This window comes from Triticum aestivum, chromosome 1D (genome assembly GCF_018294505.1).
Source record: "Triticum aestivum cultivar Chinese Spring chromosome 1D, IWGSC CS RefSeq v2.1, whole genome shotgun sequence".
Classification (NCBI taxonomy): Eukaryota; Viridiplantae; Streptophyta; class Magnoliopsida; order Poales; family Poaceae; genus Triticum; species Triticum aestivum.
This window is the reverse complement of record NC_057796.1, coordinates 391,709,166-391,724,589: the sequence shown is the minus strand read 5'-3', so window position 1 is coordinate 391,724,589 and position 15,424 is coordinate 391,709,166. Positions and strand designations below refer to the sequence as shown.

The following is a 15,424-nucleotide window of genomic DNA, read 5'->3' as shown; positions in this document are numbered from 1 at the left end:
CCCATCTCCCATAGACGAGACCGGATTCACACCGGAGTGCTCCTCCACACCGTCTACGACGTCAACCATACTCTTCGGATGGTAAATCCTTAATAAAGAGACGAGGCTCTGATACCAATTGAAAGGATCGATATAGTTGACTAGAGGGGGGTGAATAGGCAACTAACAATTTTTAGCTTTTCTTTACCAATTTAAACTTTGCATCAAAGTAGGTTGTCTAGATATGCAACTAGGTGAGCAACCTATATGATGCAACAACAACAAGCGCACAAGCAAGAAAGGGATACAACACAATATAAGCATGCACAAGTAAAGGTAAGAAATAACCAAGAGTTGAGCCGGTGGAGACAAGGATGTGTTACCGAAGTTCCTTCCTTTTGAGTGGAAGTACGTCTCCGTTAGAGCGGTGTGGAGGCACAATGCTCCCCAAGAAGCCACTAGGGCCACCGTATTCTCCTCACGCCCTCACACAATGCGAGATGCCGTGATTCCACTATTGGTGCCCTTGAAGGCGGCGACCGAACCTTTACAAACAAGGTTGGGGCAATATCCACAACTTAATTGGAGGCTCCCAACAACACCACGAAGCTTCACCACAATGGACTATGGCTCCGCGGTGACCTCAACCGTCTAGGGTGCTCACACACCCAAGAGTAACAAGATCCGCTAGGGATTAGTGGGGGGAATCAAATTTCTCTTGGTGGAAGTGTAGATCGGGGCCTTCTCAACCAATCCCGAGCAAATCAACAAGTTTGATTGGCTAGGGAGAGAGATCGGGCGAAAATGGAGCTTGGAGCAACAATGGAGCTTTTGGGGGAAGAGGTTAGTCAACTTTGGGGAAGAAGACCCCCTTTTATAGTGGGGGGAGCAATCCAACCGTTACCCCCCACTACAGCCCCACAGAGAGCAGTACTACCGCTTGGCCAGCGGCACTACCGCTTGGCCAGCGGTACTACCGCTACCCCTCGCGGTACTGCCGCCGGGCCCAGAGCGGTACTACCGCGGTGGTCAGGGCGGTACTACCGCACACGAGCGGTACTACCGCCCCCACTGCCGTGGCTAGTACCGTAAAACCCGACACGGAAAAAGACCCCTCGAATCGAGGCGATACTAGCACGAAGCCGCAGCGATACTACGGCTGGGGGCTACAGCGGTACTACCGCTGTGGAGCGGTACTGCCGCTTGTAGCACCCAAGTGGTACTACCGCTCCGGCCCGCGGTACTACCGCTGGGACCAGAGAGGGCACACTGAGAGAGGGGAACGAGCTCATCAACGAAGCGGAAAGGCTCGGAGGGTGTGCAAAGGAAGTGTACGTGATGATTCCACCCTAGCCTTTCCAAAGCGGACCTCCTCTTGATAGTACGGTGATCCCTACGAAACTAGTCCACCAAACTAATTTGAAAGTACTACACCGTCTTCGCTTCAAACTCCGAGGGGAGGGAATCGTCTCGTGCCAAAGGATGAATCTCTGAAAAACTCAATGCACACGATTAGTCCGCAAAAGCATTGTCATCAATCACCAAAACATCTAAGGGATACAAATGCCCTTACAGCGGGGTCTGCTCTTTGCGTCGCTGCATCCCGCATATCTTCAGCCCACAAATATCAAATCCAACATATAATTCAACAATCTAAAACAAACTGAATTATTCAAATCAAACATAATACAATAATCATCCGCATTACAAATAATTATTCAAATCACCGTAGCAAACTTAAATAATGCAATACAAAACTTGTCATGAATACAAATACAAATGAATACAAAAATTAGTCACTGTCCAGCCCTTTGCCAATGGTGCTCAATGAGATCTTCCTGAAGTGAAAGTGTGTGTCTGCATTTTCAATCTCCTTGTATGTCTGAAGAAAAGCTGTAATGCGGTTTGGGTCTCTAGCTGGTTTGACACGGCTACCCACATTGTCGTAAAAGAATTCTAAATTCATTCCTCTCTCATCTTCAAGAATCATATTGTGCAGGATAACACAGCATGTCATGATGTTCTTCAAGGTTTTCTTATCCAAAAAACGAGCAGGACCATGGACAATGGCAAACCTAGATTGCAAAACACCGAATGCTCTTTCAATGTCTTTTCGGGCTGCCTCTTGCACCCTTGCAAATTCACATTGTATTTTTGTTTGGGATAATTAGATTTATGCCCCTAGTTGTGTCCCACTCGTCTGTTTTACCCATAATTCCCAAAAGTCACTGGTTCTGTCCATGTCACTTTGCTCCTATTATGCTTTTGCCCTTTGACCGTTTGAGCATCAGTTTGAAAACTTCATAACTAATTCATACTAAATCAGAAAAATGCAAACAAGATACCAAAATGTTCAGAAAAACATCACCTATATGTTATTGTCATTTGCATTCATGAAAAAAGTGTTGGAAAGTGCCCATCCGAGTTTTAGCTCTTATGCTACCACCATGAATAGTAAAATCAAAAAAGTTCAAAAAAAATAAAAAAAAATTGGTGGCAAAGAATGACAAATCTTTTAAGTGCCTGCCAAGTTTCGTCAGGGAATAACATTCGTGGGTGCCGCGGCAAAAAAAACAATCAGCACTCGAAAATAGATTATTTTTTTGCCACGACTTCCATGAATGTCGTTCCCTAATGAAACTTGGCAAGCACTTAGAACATTTGTTGTTCTTCGCCACCATATTTTTTTTGATTTTTTTTGAATTTTTTTAGAGTTCACTATTCATGGTGGTATCAAAAGAGCTAAAACTCGAATGTGCACTTTCCAACACTTTTTTCATGAATGCAAATGACACTGACATATAGGTGATGTTTTTCTGAACATTTTGGTATCTTATTTGCATTTTCTGATTCAGTATGAATTAGTTATGAAGTTTTCAAACTGACGGTCAAACGGTCAAAGGGCAAAAGCATAAGAGGAGCAAAGTGACTTGGATAGAACCGGTGACTTTTGGGAATTAGGGGTAAAACAGACGAGTGGGACATAACTAGGGGCATAAATCTAATTATCCCTTTTTGTTTTGGGTTCTTTGATGCTCTTGACAAATGTGCACCAAGGAGGGTATATACCATCTGCAATATAGTACCCCTTTGTGTATTCATGCCCATTGATAGTGTAGTCACAAGAAGGAGCATCACCACTAGCATGCCTAGCAAACAAATGAGACCGTTGCAACACATTGATATCATTGAGAGTGCCCGGCATACCAAAAAAGCAATGCCAAATCCATAAATCCTCGGATGCTACAGCCTCTAGCACAATTGTTGCATCACGAGACTTGCCACAGTACATTCCTTGCCAAGCATTGGGGCAATTTTTCCAATTCCAATGCATACAATCAATGCTACCTAGCATGCCAGGCCAACCTTTCCTCTCATTAGATGCCATCAATTTCTTTGTGTCATCTTCATTGGGTGCCCGAAGATACTCAGGACCAAAAGCACGGACGATCACTTTCGCAAATCTACGCACAGACTCAATTGTGCTATCTTCACCAATGCGAAGATACTCATCGGCATAGTCAGCGGGAACGCCATATGCAATCACCCGCATAGCTGCAGAGATTTTTTGATATGCACTAAATCCCTTTAAGCCCGCAGCATTCCTTCTTTGAGTAAAATACCGGCAATTTGCCTCGCAAGCTTGAACAAGTTTCACAAATAGAGATCGGCGCATTCGGTACCTTCTCCGGAAGAGGTGCGGAGGATATGTAGGATTCTCCATGAAATAGTCTTGCATCAACATCTCGTTCCCAAGATGGCGATTCCGAGGAATGCACAGACGCCCGACAGTCGATTCTCGCCTCCTCTTCCGGTGCTCGTCTTCATGCTCCTTCACGGCAAGCGCCAGGACTAATGTTTGCTGTCGAAAGTTCGCAAGCATGGTCTCAACATCCGAGTCGTCCGAATCGGACGAATCGGATAGCAAGAACTTCTCGCATGGGCTCAACTCCATCTACACGCACACCGGCGCGTCAATCAACTACACAGCTTGCAAAATCACAAAAAAGGGACTAACCGGTGGCGGGTGATCCCGGGCGGCGACGAGGGGGCGCGCTCGAGGTGGTCGATCCCCGGCGGCGGCGGTGACGGGGGGCGGCTCTTCTCGCCGGATCCGAAGGAGCGGTGCAGCGGCTCGGCGCAGGAGGGTGTGGGGCGGCCCCGCGGCGCGATTCCGCCCGCAGATATGGCCAGAATCGCCGGCGGTGGGCGGGCGGCGGCGGAAGGAGGGGGAAAAGAGCGCGGGGCTGAAATGTCCCTCCCGCCAACTGCTTCTCTCTGATGCAGGGCACCGCAACCGCGAGGGGGAAACCTGCGTTTTCCCGGGTTGGGGTCGGGAATTTGCCGCGCCCCTCAAAATTTTTTGCCGGCCGGGGCGGGATGTGGGGTCTGGTCGGGCAGGTTTTCCGGCCCATAGCCGCATTTTGGCGGTTATTTTGCGGGTCGGGGGCGGATGCAGGGTCTGCTAGAGTTGCTCTACCAACTCGCCAGCCAAATGACGTACCTTTGGAGGGGAAATCACCTTCTCAGCCCGAGCTCAAATGAGCTCAAGTGAACAGTAAAATAAACAAACTTTTTTTTACAAATGTTCTACGAGCATGAAAAAATTGATCATGAAATTACATTTATGAAAGTCGTGGCAAAAACACAAAATCAATGCTCCAAAATGCCTTTGAAAGTAGCATTTTCAGAGTATCGATTTTTTTTTGCCATGCCTCCCTGGAATGTGATTCCAGAGTTAAATTTAGCAAGCTCTTAGAACATTTGTGGCGGAGCAGGGGCGCAGCTTGCTGGCCGACCGAGGTGCGTCGCTGCGGTGTGCGTAGACGACTAGTGGCGCGGTGCATCTCGTCGGGCGGTGGTCGGGCTGTGCCAGATCCAAGCTGGCCGGGTGTGAGACGACGACTGGAGCTTGGCTGGAGGCGTGGTGGAGCGGCGGGTCTAGCGGGGACCGGCGGCGGTGCGGTAGCGCACCGATGGTGGTGGCGGCGGCATGAGCTCATGGTCAGGCGGGGTGACGGCGCTGAGATGGCTCGGCCAAAATGGAGTTCTAGCGAGCAGCGAGCGGCGGATCACACCTCTGTGGTGTGGCGAGTGGCGGTGCGCTCCGGATGGTGCCGGTATGGGAGTTCTTCGTGGTGAGGCATGTCTAGCCATTGCAAAGTTGTCCCTTGGAGTAGGAGACGGACGTCGCGAGCGGTCCTGGACATTGCCGGAGGAGTGGGGTGGCCGTGGTTCTCCGTCCAGGTCGGGAGATGGTGGTGTGGTCGTGGTTCTCCGTCCAGGTCGGGAGATGGCGGTGTGGCCGTGCTTTCCCCCTTGCCGCGTGTGTGGCCGGTCGCCGGCCCTCGGCTTTGCGGCTAAGTCGACTAGGTGTTACAGTGGAAGTGATGTGAGGCTATTTTGATGGTGTCGCCAAGTCCCTGGAGGTGTGGTGAGGTGTGAAGCGCAGATGAAAATCTTGCATGGATATCGTCGGGCCAGCGGCGGTGGCACCTATGGTTGTCATTCCCCTCCTTGGAAGCGTCGTTGAAGCATGTTCGTCATTCCCCTCGCTCTCTTGGGTTGGTGGCTGTCTCCAGGCGAAAGCCTCAATTCGGTGGTGGATCGGCATGATGGCAGCGTCCTCGACGTCGTTCCTCCGTTGAGAGCATGGTGCTTGGAGACATGGCTGCTTCCTTATTGTTCTTCTCTAGTGCTCGCCGATGTCCTTTCTTGATCCTCGGTGGTGCCATGTACGGCCGCCGCCGGTGTGCCCAAGACGGTGTTTTCTTCGGATTGGATCGGGTCCCACCATAGACTTGTCACTTTCTCTTAGGCGTTCAGAGTGGATGCTCCGTCAACAAGAGAAGCTCTGCGAAAGCTGGTGGTCTTTGGAGGTGACCGGCATCGGTCGTGACGTGGTGTTGTGTATTAGCTAGGACATGCACATTTGTGTTGTAGTTTGCTTTTCAGTGGTGTCCATCTTTGGTCTTACTCGAATGTGATATATGTGTGCTATGCTCATTGTTCACAGTGAGTGCTAGTTTTCTTACAATTGACATTCCGCTTTCTATAAAATTATGGTATATGCCTGGACATAATCTAATTAAAAAAACTTTGAGAGTTCGAATTCACCGGTTCACCCCAATCCTGTCCTCTTCTCCACGAGACGATTCGAGCTGAGCCGAAGAACGCCCAATGGGACTCCTCCTTTTGACTAAAGCTGTCAGAGCCGCCTGGACCGAGTCCATGTGCACCAACCAAACCCCCCTTCCTTCTTTCCCCACCGTCTTCGCTCACGAGCAGAAGCACAAACCCCTCCCCCCGTACTTGCCAGCCTGCCACACACAGCGTCGCCGGCAAAATGCCCCTCCTGCTCCAATGCCTCGTCGGCGCCGTCGCCGTCGCGGCCCCCCTCCGCCGCTCCCTCTGCACGGCGGCCCCGCGCCCTCCCTGGGCCATGGTGAACAGCCAGGCAGCGCTGGACGCGTCAGGGGCGCCGTCGCAGAGCGCGCGCGCGCTCGTCGACCTCAACACCACCCCGTGCGTCTCCCACCTCTCCGTCCCCGCTCGCCTCGTCACCCCCGACGGCGACGACATGGGTTCCCTCGTGGGCATCGTCCGCGGCGCGAGCAGCGACGGCCTCCTCCTCCTCGACTTCATCGACGCCCGCCACCGCCCCTTGTGGCCACACGAATTCGCCACGGCCCGCGGCGGCGTGGAACCGGAGGGCAAGCTCTTCGTCTGCAACCCTCTCAGCGGCCAGCTGGTCCGCCTCCTGTTAGATCCAACACTCTCAGGATCACACACACGAGGTGGACACAAGGAGGAAGATGACTAGGAAGAGACACCACACACACGAACGCTGGTGAGGCAGTTTTGCGACGCGTAATCTGTGCGTCTTTTCTGGCTTTCCTTTTATTCCTTCCTAACCGAATTGCTGCCCACGATCCGGTTTCCCCGTGCCATCCCACGGACAGATCGTGCTAGCTGAATAACTGAATTACAACGACAAAGTAAACACTACAGCTAGTCTGTCGCACCACGTACAGAGTGTGCGTTATTGTTACAGAATATAACAGAAAAACAAACTTCAGTGCAACTGGGTTAATTTCAACATTTCACCCCCTTAAACCAGATGCACTGACTTGACCAGTAGCATGCCAATCTTCTTCTTCAACTCTTGAAAGCGAACTCTGGGTAGTGCCTTCGCTAAAATGTCAGCATGCTGTTCTTCAGTCGTCACATGTTCCATGGCGATAGTGCCATCTTCAACACAGTGCCTCACGAAATGGTACCGCACATCAATGTGCTTAGTTCTTTCATGGAATACAGGATTCTTGCATAGGGCGATAGCTGATTGATTGTCAACTCTGATCACTGCTCTTTCTATCTCTTGATCAAGTAGTTCTCCTACCAACCTTGCCAACCACACGGCTTGACCAGCAGCAGAGGCTGCAGCCACATACTCGGCTTCGCACGATGACTGAGCAACAATTTTTTGCTTTTGGGAGATCCAGGTTACAGGGCACCCCCCAAAATAGAACAATACCCCTGAAGTACTTTTTCGATCATCGATGTCTCCTGCCAAATCACTATCACAATAGCCCAGCAGCCAAGGACCATTTACTCTGCACCTCTTGTAGCTGCAACCGAGGTCTAGTGTCCCTTTTATATACTTGAGGATATGCTTAACAACCACCATGTGCTCCACTGTAGGCCTTTCCATAAATCTGCTCACAAACCCAACTGAAAAACTAAGATCTGGCCGAGTGTGGAGGAGATACCTCAGACTACCAACCACACTTCTGTACTTTGTAGGATCCACGGCTTCAGCTTGACTTTCTTTGCTAAGTTTTAGTCTGGGCTCCATGGGTGTGTGAGCTGAGTTACAATTTGACATTCCCATTTTCTCAAGGATCCGAGCAGCATACGCAGATTGGCTCAGAGTGATTCCATCCGCTGATTGCTCCACCTCGATTCCCAAGTAGTAACTCATCAGCCCCAAGTCACTCATACTGAATTTGGACTTCATCTGTTTTTTGAAATCTGCTATGACACGATCACTGCCACCTGTGATGATCAAGTCATCCACATAAACTCCCACCATCAGCACCGACTCCCATTCTTTTTTCCTGTAGAGTCCTGAATCTGAGGGGCATTTTTCAAAGCCAAGTTCTCTCAAAGTTGCATCAAGTTTGTAGTTCCATGCCCTTGGGGCCTGATGAAGTCCATAGAGAGCCTTATGCAGCTTGTACACCTTGCTGTCACTCCCAGCAACCTCAAAACCAGGCGGCTGACTCACATAGACCTCCTCAACTAAGTCACCATGTAAAAATGCAGACTTTACATCCATATGATGCATCTTCCAAGTGAACTGGGCAGCAAGGGCGACCAACAATCTTACTGACTCGATGCATGCCACTGGAGCAAAAACTTCTTCAAAAGCAATGCCTTGTCGTTGCACGTACCCTTTAGCGACTAACCTCACCTTGTGTTTGATCACATCCTCGCTAGCATCTTTCTTTAGCTTGTAAACCCATTTTAACCCAATCGGGTTATGACCTTTCGGCAGCTCACACAGCTCCCAAGTTCCATTGGATTCTATCGAGCTCAGTTCTTCTTTCATGGCTCTCTGCCAGCAGGTCTCCTTCATTGCTTCAAGGTGATTTGCTGGTTCTTCCAACGCATACAGACACAAACCTGCATCAGCTGCCTTGATCGGCACAGTTTCCTCATAGAGTTCCTCCAAGAATCGCTTTCCCTGTGGTCCCTCGGAGGGTTCGGTCCAGGGCGTTCCTGGTGTCACCGGTGCGTGTCCAGGAGTCACCGGAGAGGCACTGAGATCACAAGGGATTGGCGTTCCAGCACCTATGCGCCGAGTTTTAGCACACGGTTGTGGCGCTACTACAGCAGCAGAATTCACTGCCATGTCAGCGTTTTTCCCTGCCATGACGGGGGTCTCCGGTGCGCCTGCCTCGATGGAATTTGCTGCTCCTCCAGCTGCAATTTCTGGTTCATCTGAATTCAGCTGATCTGGATAGCTTACGACAAATGATTCATGACCACCGCTTGCTGCGGATCCTTGGGAGCCCCAATCCCAACACCTATCCTCCTCGAACACAACATCCCGTGTCACAACCAATTTCTTGCTCTCTGGATCAAACATCCGATAAGCCTTTGAGCCGGTTTCATAACCAATGAAGACCATCTGTGAGCTTCTATCAGAGAGTTTTGACACTCCGGGTCCGACCTTTTTCACATGAGCAACACAGCCAAAGGTGCGAAGATGTTGTACTGACGGCTTACTCTCATGCCATGCCTCATACGGTGTTTTTCCCTTTACACTCTTTGTCAGTGATCTGTTCGGCAAATACACGGCAGTGATGACTGCTTCACCCCAAAATCGAGCTGGCATCCCCATACTTTTCAGCAGACTGCGCGCCATACCCACCACGGTTTGGTTTCTCCTTTCAACCACACCATTCTGCTGTGGGCTATATTGTGACGTGCAAAAATGCTTGATTCCGTGCCGCTCACAGTGCTCTGCAAATTCTCTTGAGGTGAACTCACCCCCTCGGTCTGTTCTAATTGCTTTCAACTGATGCCCACTTTCAACCTCAGCTGCTTTTTGGATTTTCTGCAGTCCACTGAGAGCTTCATCTTTGCTCCGCAATAGAGTAATCCACATAAACCGAGAGTGATCATCCACGAGCAACAAAAAATACCTCTTTTCGCTGGGCGTTTCAGGTGTTATAGGCCCGCACAAGTCTCCATGAACTAGCTGAAGTTGCTCCGTTGCACGGTAAGTGGCCTGAACCGGGAAGGAGAGGTGTCTCTGTTTTGCTACCATGCACCCATCACAGATTTGCTCCACCTGGTCGAGGTACGGCATGCCATGTACCATCTCTTCTGCTGCAAGTGTACGAAGTGACCTGAAATTTACATGTCCATACCTCATGTGCCACAACCATGCTTGATCCTTAGCGTGAGCAAGCAGACACACGGGTTCAGTGGGCTGGATGTTCAGTATATACATCCTGTTCTTGGTCCTATTCACTCGTGCAAGAACATTTCTTTCTCTGTCCCACACGGTCATTACTCCATCCTCACTTGCATACTTGCATCCATTTTCATCTAGCTGGCCCAAACTGATGATGTTGTTCTTAAGTCGAGGAATGAAGTATACATCCGTCAGAATCCAGTGCTCACCCATGAGACACTTCAAGAGAACTGAACCTCGTCCACGGATGTCCACAGCAGAGCCATCGCCAAATTTGACCTTGCCGTTTACTGCCTCATCGAGCTCTGCAAACTTGTCGCGGCAACCGGTCATATGATTTCTTACTCCGGTGTCCAAGTACCAGGAGATGTCCCGATCACCGCTTAGCTTCGGAAGAACCTGCTTCTCATTCAAGAACACTTGTTCCGTCAACTCGATCTTTGCTGGGGCCAGCTCACAGGCTGCGATCATGAGCAGAGGTTGCCCATCTGCCTCCTCCTCCTGGGCAAAATATGCCTGCTCTCGTTTGGGCTCTGGACAGTTAGACTGAAAATGTCCCATCTTATTACAGTTAAAACACCTGACCTTAGTGATGTCGAACTTACGGTGTTTCTTCTGCTTCCCCACGTCCTTGTTCTCGCCGCGCCCGGCTTGTCCGCGGTCACCGCGGCCACCGCCTCAACCTCGACCACCTCCGCGGCCACGACCGGCGTTGCTACTGCCGGCTCCCGGTGGCCCCTTTTTGCCCTTCATCAGCTGCTCAAGGGCTTGTGTCATCAGCATCAGTTGGTCCTCCTTCCCGCCGGAGTGACGGCGCCGGCCGCGCTGGCTCTCTTCAAACGCGGCGAGACACCCAACTGCCTCTGACACGGTCATGGTAGTGAGGTCACCCCACTGCTCGATGGTGGTCACGATGTCCCCAAACCGGCTCGGGATAGCGTTGAAGAGGACCTCAATGATCGACTCATCCGACACCGTCTCGCCAAGCGATCGGATTTCTCCAACGAGCGTCATCAATTTCTGCGCGAACACACTGACAGACTCAGAATCGTCCATCTCCATGCGATCGAGCTGGCGCTTGAGTTGCTTCACTCGCGCCTTCTGGACACGATCTTCGCTGACGCGCATGCGTCGGATGGCCTCCCAGGCGTCGTGAGCAGTCTCGCAGTTGGCCACCGCCATCATCACCGCGTCCGGAACGGACTGGGAGAGAGCAGCGAAGGCCTCGTCATCCTTTCCTTGGTCTAACTCCGCGGTGCCCTCCAACGCCGACCACACGCCGAACGGACGGAGCAGCACTCTCATCTTTACGGCCCACAGACCGTAGTTGGAGTCGTTGAGCATCGGATATTGGATCGGGACGCCGCCGGTCCTCGTCGGCGCGCGCTGGACGACCACGGCGCCATCATCTCCGGGCCTCCTTGCTGGCGGCGTGTACTTTCCGCCGCCGCTGCCGCCGCTGATCTGATCCTTCTTCGGTGACGTATCTCCCATCGCCGATCACCGCCGCCACAACTCCTCGTGACTCCGCCGCCGTGCACCACCTCAGTGAACCCTAGCTCTGGTGCCAAATGTTAGATCCAACACTCTCAGGATCACACACACGAGGTGGACACAAGGAGGAAGATGACTAGGAAGAGACACCACACACACGAACGCTGGTGAGGCAGTTTTGCGACGCGTAATCTGTGCGTCTTTTCTGGCTTTCCTTTTATTCCTTCCTAACCGAATTGCTGCCCACGATCCGGTTTCCCCGTTCCATCCCACGGACAGATCATGGCTAGCTGAATAACTGAATTACAACGACAAAGTAAACACTACAGCTAGTCTGTCACACCACGTACAGAGTGTGCGTTATTGTTACAGAATATAACAGAAAACCAAACTTCAGTGCAACTGGGTTAATTTCAACACCTCCCGGCCCCGGGCATGGATGTCCCCAAAATGGGAAGTACCTCTTTCGGCCTGCTCACCCAATCTCAAGGCTCACACGGCCCGCCGGATAGGTACGTGGTCGGTCAGCTCAGTAAAACCAGTCGTGGGGGGGATGACTAGGATGGCTAAGGTAGGTGACCACACGGGCGACAACACGGGTGACGCGCCTGCTGCGGTGTGGCAGCCATTCGCGGCGGGGATGGCGGGCTGGTCTGTGGTCTGGCGCAGCGCGAGCGAACACCGGGTGAGCGGCGGGGAGGGCCGCGCCGGCTCGCCTGCAGCGGGGAACGGCGGCCGCCACAACCGTTTCTGGGCGCTAGCGGCGGAGGACTCGGAGGAGGAGGACGATGGCGAGGAGCTGGATCCGGAGCGGGGCCTGTGCGCGGTGCCTGCAGGGCCGTCGATTGGAGATTTCGTGGCCTTTGCGGCGAAGCAGAGCGGTGTGGCTTCGAGCTCGGGGCGTGGGAGACGCTTCGCGCCGGGCGGCCGTGGCTCCAGATCCATGGCCTCACGCATCTGGCTGTCGTCGAGGGCGTGCAGCTCGGGCTCGGGTGCTGGCGGTTCGTCGGGGGCGGCGACGCTTATTCGAGCCAAGGCGGCGGCGAGCCTGATGGTGGAGCAGACGGAGTGGACCAGGGAGGACTGGCCGTGCCTGCCGGCGCCCCCTGTGGTGGCGGCGGCGGAGGCGGCGGGGGTGCCGTGCGGTCCGGAGATGATGCGCCCTAGGGTTGGGCCTGATGGGCCAACGGTGGGGGCCCTTCCTGCTCTGACGTCGGGTGTGGGGCTGGATGAGGGTTCTGGGCCTGGGCTGGGGGGACAGTCTGGGGCCTTTTCTGACCCTCCAGTGGGGCTGGGCCTGGAGACGGCCTCGGACTCGCGGTCTCAAGTGCCACATCGGCCCAACGCGCCTCGGCCCGTCACTCGCCCGACCACTGGCTATAAGTGGGTGAGGAGGGGTTGCCTGGATCCCCTTTGAGGGTTTCCAACCACCACTCGCGAGGTGCGGCGCCTCGCTCACTCCGCCCGCACGATCAAGATCTGCCCCCCTCCTCCCCCCCTCCTCCAATCTTTCGCGGCGGTGGTGATGGGAGATCGGCGTGCGGACAAGAGGCCGATGGAGGTGTCAGATCCGGAGGCGGAACGGCGTAGGGAGCGGGAGTTGCGCGACAAGGCGAAGCGCGTGATGCGCGAGCGTTCGGGTGGCCGCAAGGCCAGAGAAGAACATGTTGGAAATATGCCCTAGAGGCAATGATAAATGGTTATTATTATATTTCTTTGTTCATGGTAATTGTCTATTGTTCATGCTATAATTGTATTGTCCGGAAATCGTAATACATGTGTGAATACATAGACCACAAAGTGTCCCTAGTATGCCTCTAGTTGACTAGCTCGTTGATCAATAGATAGTCATGGTTTCCTGACTATGGACATTGGATGTCATTGATAACGGGATCACATCATTAGGAGAATGATGTGATGGACAAGACCCAATCCTAAGCATAGCATAAAAGTGTTGGGAATCGTAGCATAATTTTTAAAATTTTCCTACGCTCACCAAGATGCATCTATGGAGTCTACTAGCAACGAGGGGAAGGGAGTGCATCTACATACCGTTGTAGATCGCGAGCGGAAGCGTTCCAATGAACGTGGATGACGGAGTCGTACTCGCCGTGATCCAAATCACCGATGACCGAGTGCCGAACGTACGGCACCTCCGCGTTCAACACACGTAAGGTGCAGCGACGTCTCCTCCTTTCTTGATCCAGCAAGGGGGGAGGAGAGGTTGATGGAGATCCAACAGCACGACGGCGTGGCGGTGGATGTAGCGGCTCTCCGGCAGGGCTTCGCCGAGCTTCTGCGCGCGAGAGAGAGGTGTTGCAGGGGAGGAGGGAGGCGCCAAAGGCTGTGGTATGCTGCCCTCCCTCCCCCCCCTTTATATAGGCCCCTGGGGGGGTGCGCAGCCCTAGGAGATGGGATCTCCAAGGGGGGGGCGGCGGCCAAGGGGGGAAGGGGTTGCCTTGCCCCCCAAGGCAAGGGGGAACTCCCCCCCTAGGGTTCCCAACCCTAGGCGCATGGGGGGAGGCCCAAGGGGGCGCCCCAGCCCACTAGGGGCTGGTTCCCCTCCACTTTCAGCCCACGGGGCCCTCCGGGACAGGTGGCCCCACCCGGTGGACCCCCGGGACCCTTCCGGTGGTCCCGGTACAATACCGATAACCCCCGAAACTTTCCCGGTGGCCGAAACTGGACTTCCTATATATAATTCTTCACCTCCGGACCATTCCGGAACCTCTCGTGACGTCCGGGATCTCATCCGGGACTCCGAACAACTTTCGGGTTTCCGCATACATATATCTCTACAACCCTAGCGTCACCGGACCTTAAGTGTGTAGACCCTACGGGTTCGGGAGACATGCAGACATGACCGAGACGCCTCTCCGGTCAATAACCAACAGCGGGATCTGGATACCCATGTTGGCTCCCACATGTTCCACGATGATATCATCGGGTGAACCACGGTGTCGAGGATTCAATCAATCCGTATGCAATTCCCTTTGTCAATCGGTATGTTACTTGCCCGAGATTCGATCGTCGGTATCCCAATACCTTGTTCAATCTCGTTACCGGCAAGTCTCTTTACTCGTACCGCAATGCATGATCCCGTGACTAACGCCTTAGTCACATTGAGCTCATTATGATGATGCATTACCGAGTGGGCCCAGAGATACCTCTCCGTCACACGGAGTGACAAATCCCAGTCTCGATCCGTGCCAACCCAACAGACACTTTCGGAGATACCCGTAATGCACCTTTATAGTCACCCAGTTACGTTGTGACGTTTGGCACACCCAAAGCACTCCTACGGTATCCGGGAGTTGCACGATCTCATGGTCTAAGGAAAAGATACTTGACATTGGAAAAGCTCTAGCAAACGAAACTACACGATCTTTTATGCTATGCTTAGGTTGGGTCTTGTCCATCACATCATTCTCCTAATGATGTGATCCCGTTATCAATGACATCCTATGTCCATAGTCAGGAAACCATGACTATCTGTTGATCAACGAGCTAGTCAACTAGAGGCTTACTAGGGACAGGTTGTGGTCTATGTATTCACACATGTATTACGATTTCCGGACAATACAATTATAGCATGAATAATAGACTATTATCATGAACACAGAAATATAATAATAACCATTTATTATTGCCTCTAGGGCATATTTCCAACAGTCTCCCACTTGCACTAGAGTCAATAATCTAGTTACATTGTGATGAATCGAACACCCATTGCGTCCTGGTGTTGATCATGTTTTGCCCTAGGGAGAGGTTTAGTCAACGGATCTGCTACATTCAGGTCCGTGTGTACTTTACAAATATCTATGTCTCCATTTTGAACACTTTCACGAATGGAGTTGAAGCGACGCTTGATATGCCTGGTCTTCCTGTGAAACCTGGGCTCCTTCGCAAGGGCAATAGCTCCAGTGTTGTCACAGAAGAGAGTCATCGGGCCCGACGCATTGGGAA

General features: G+C 52.4%; 1 pseudogene; it reads left to right on the top strand.

Moving 5' to 3' along the window:
* The first annotated feature begins 6,325 nt into the window (after nt 1-6,325).
* Nucleotides 6,326-15,424, top strand: part of LOC123170728 (uncharacterized) — a 31,540-nt pseudogene continuing 22,441 nt past the window's right edge.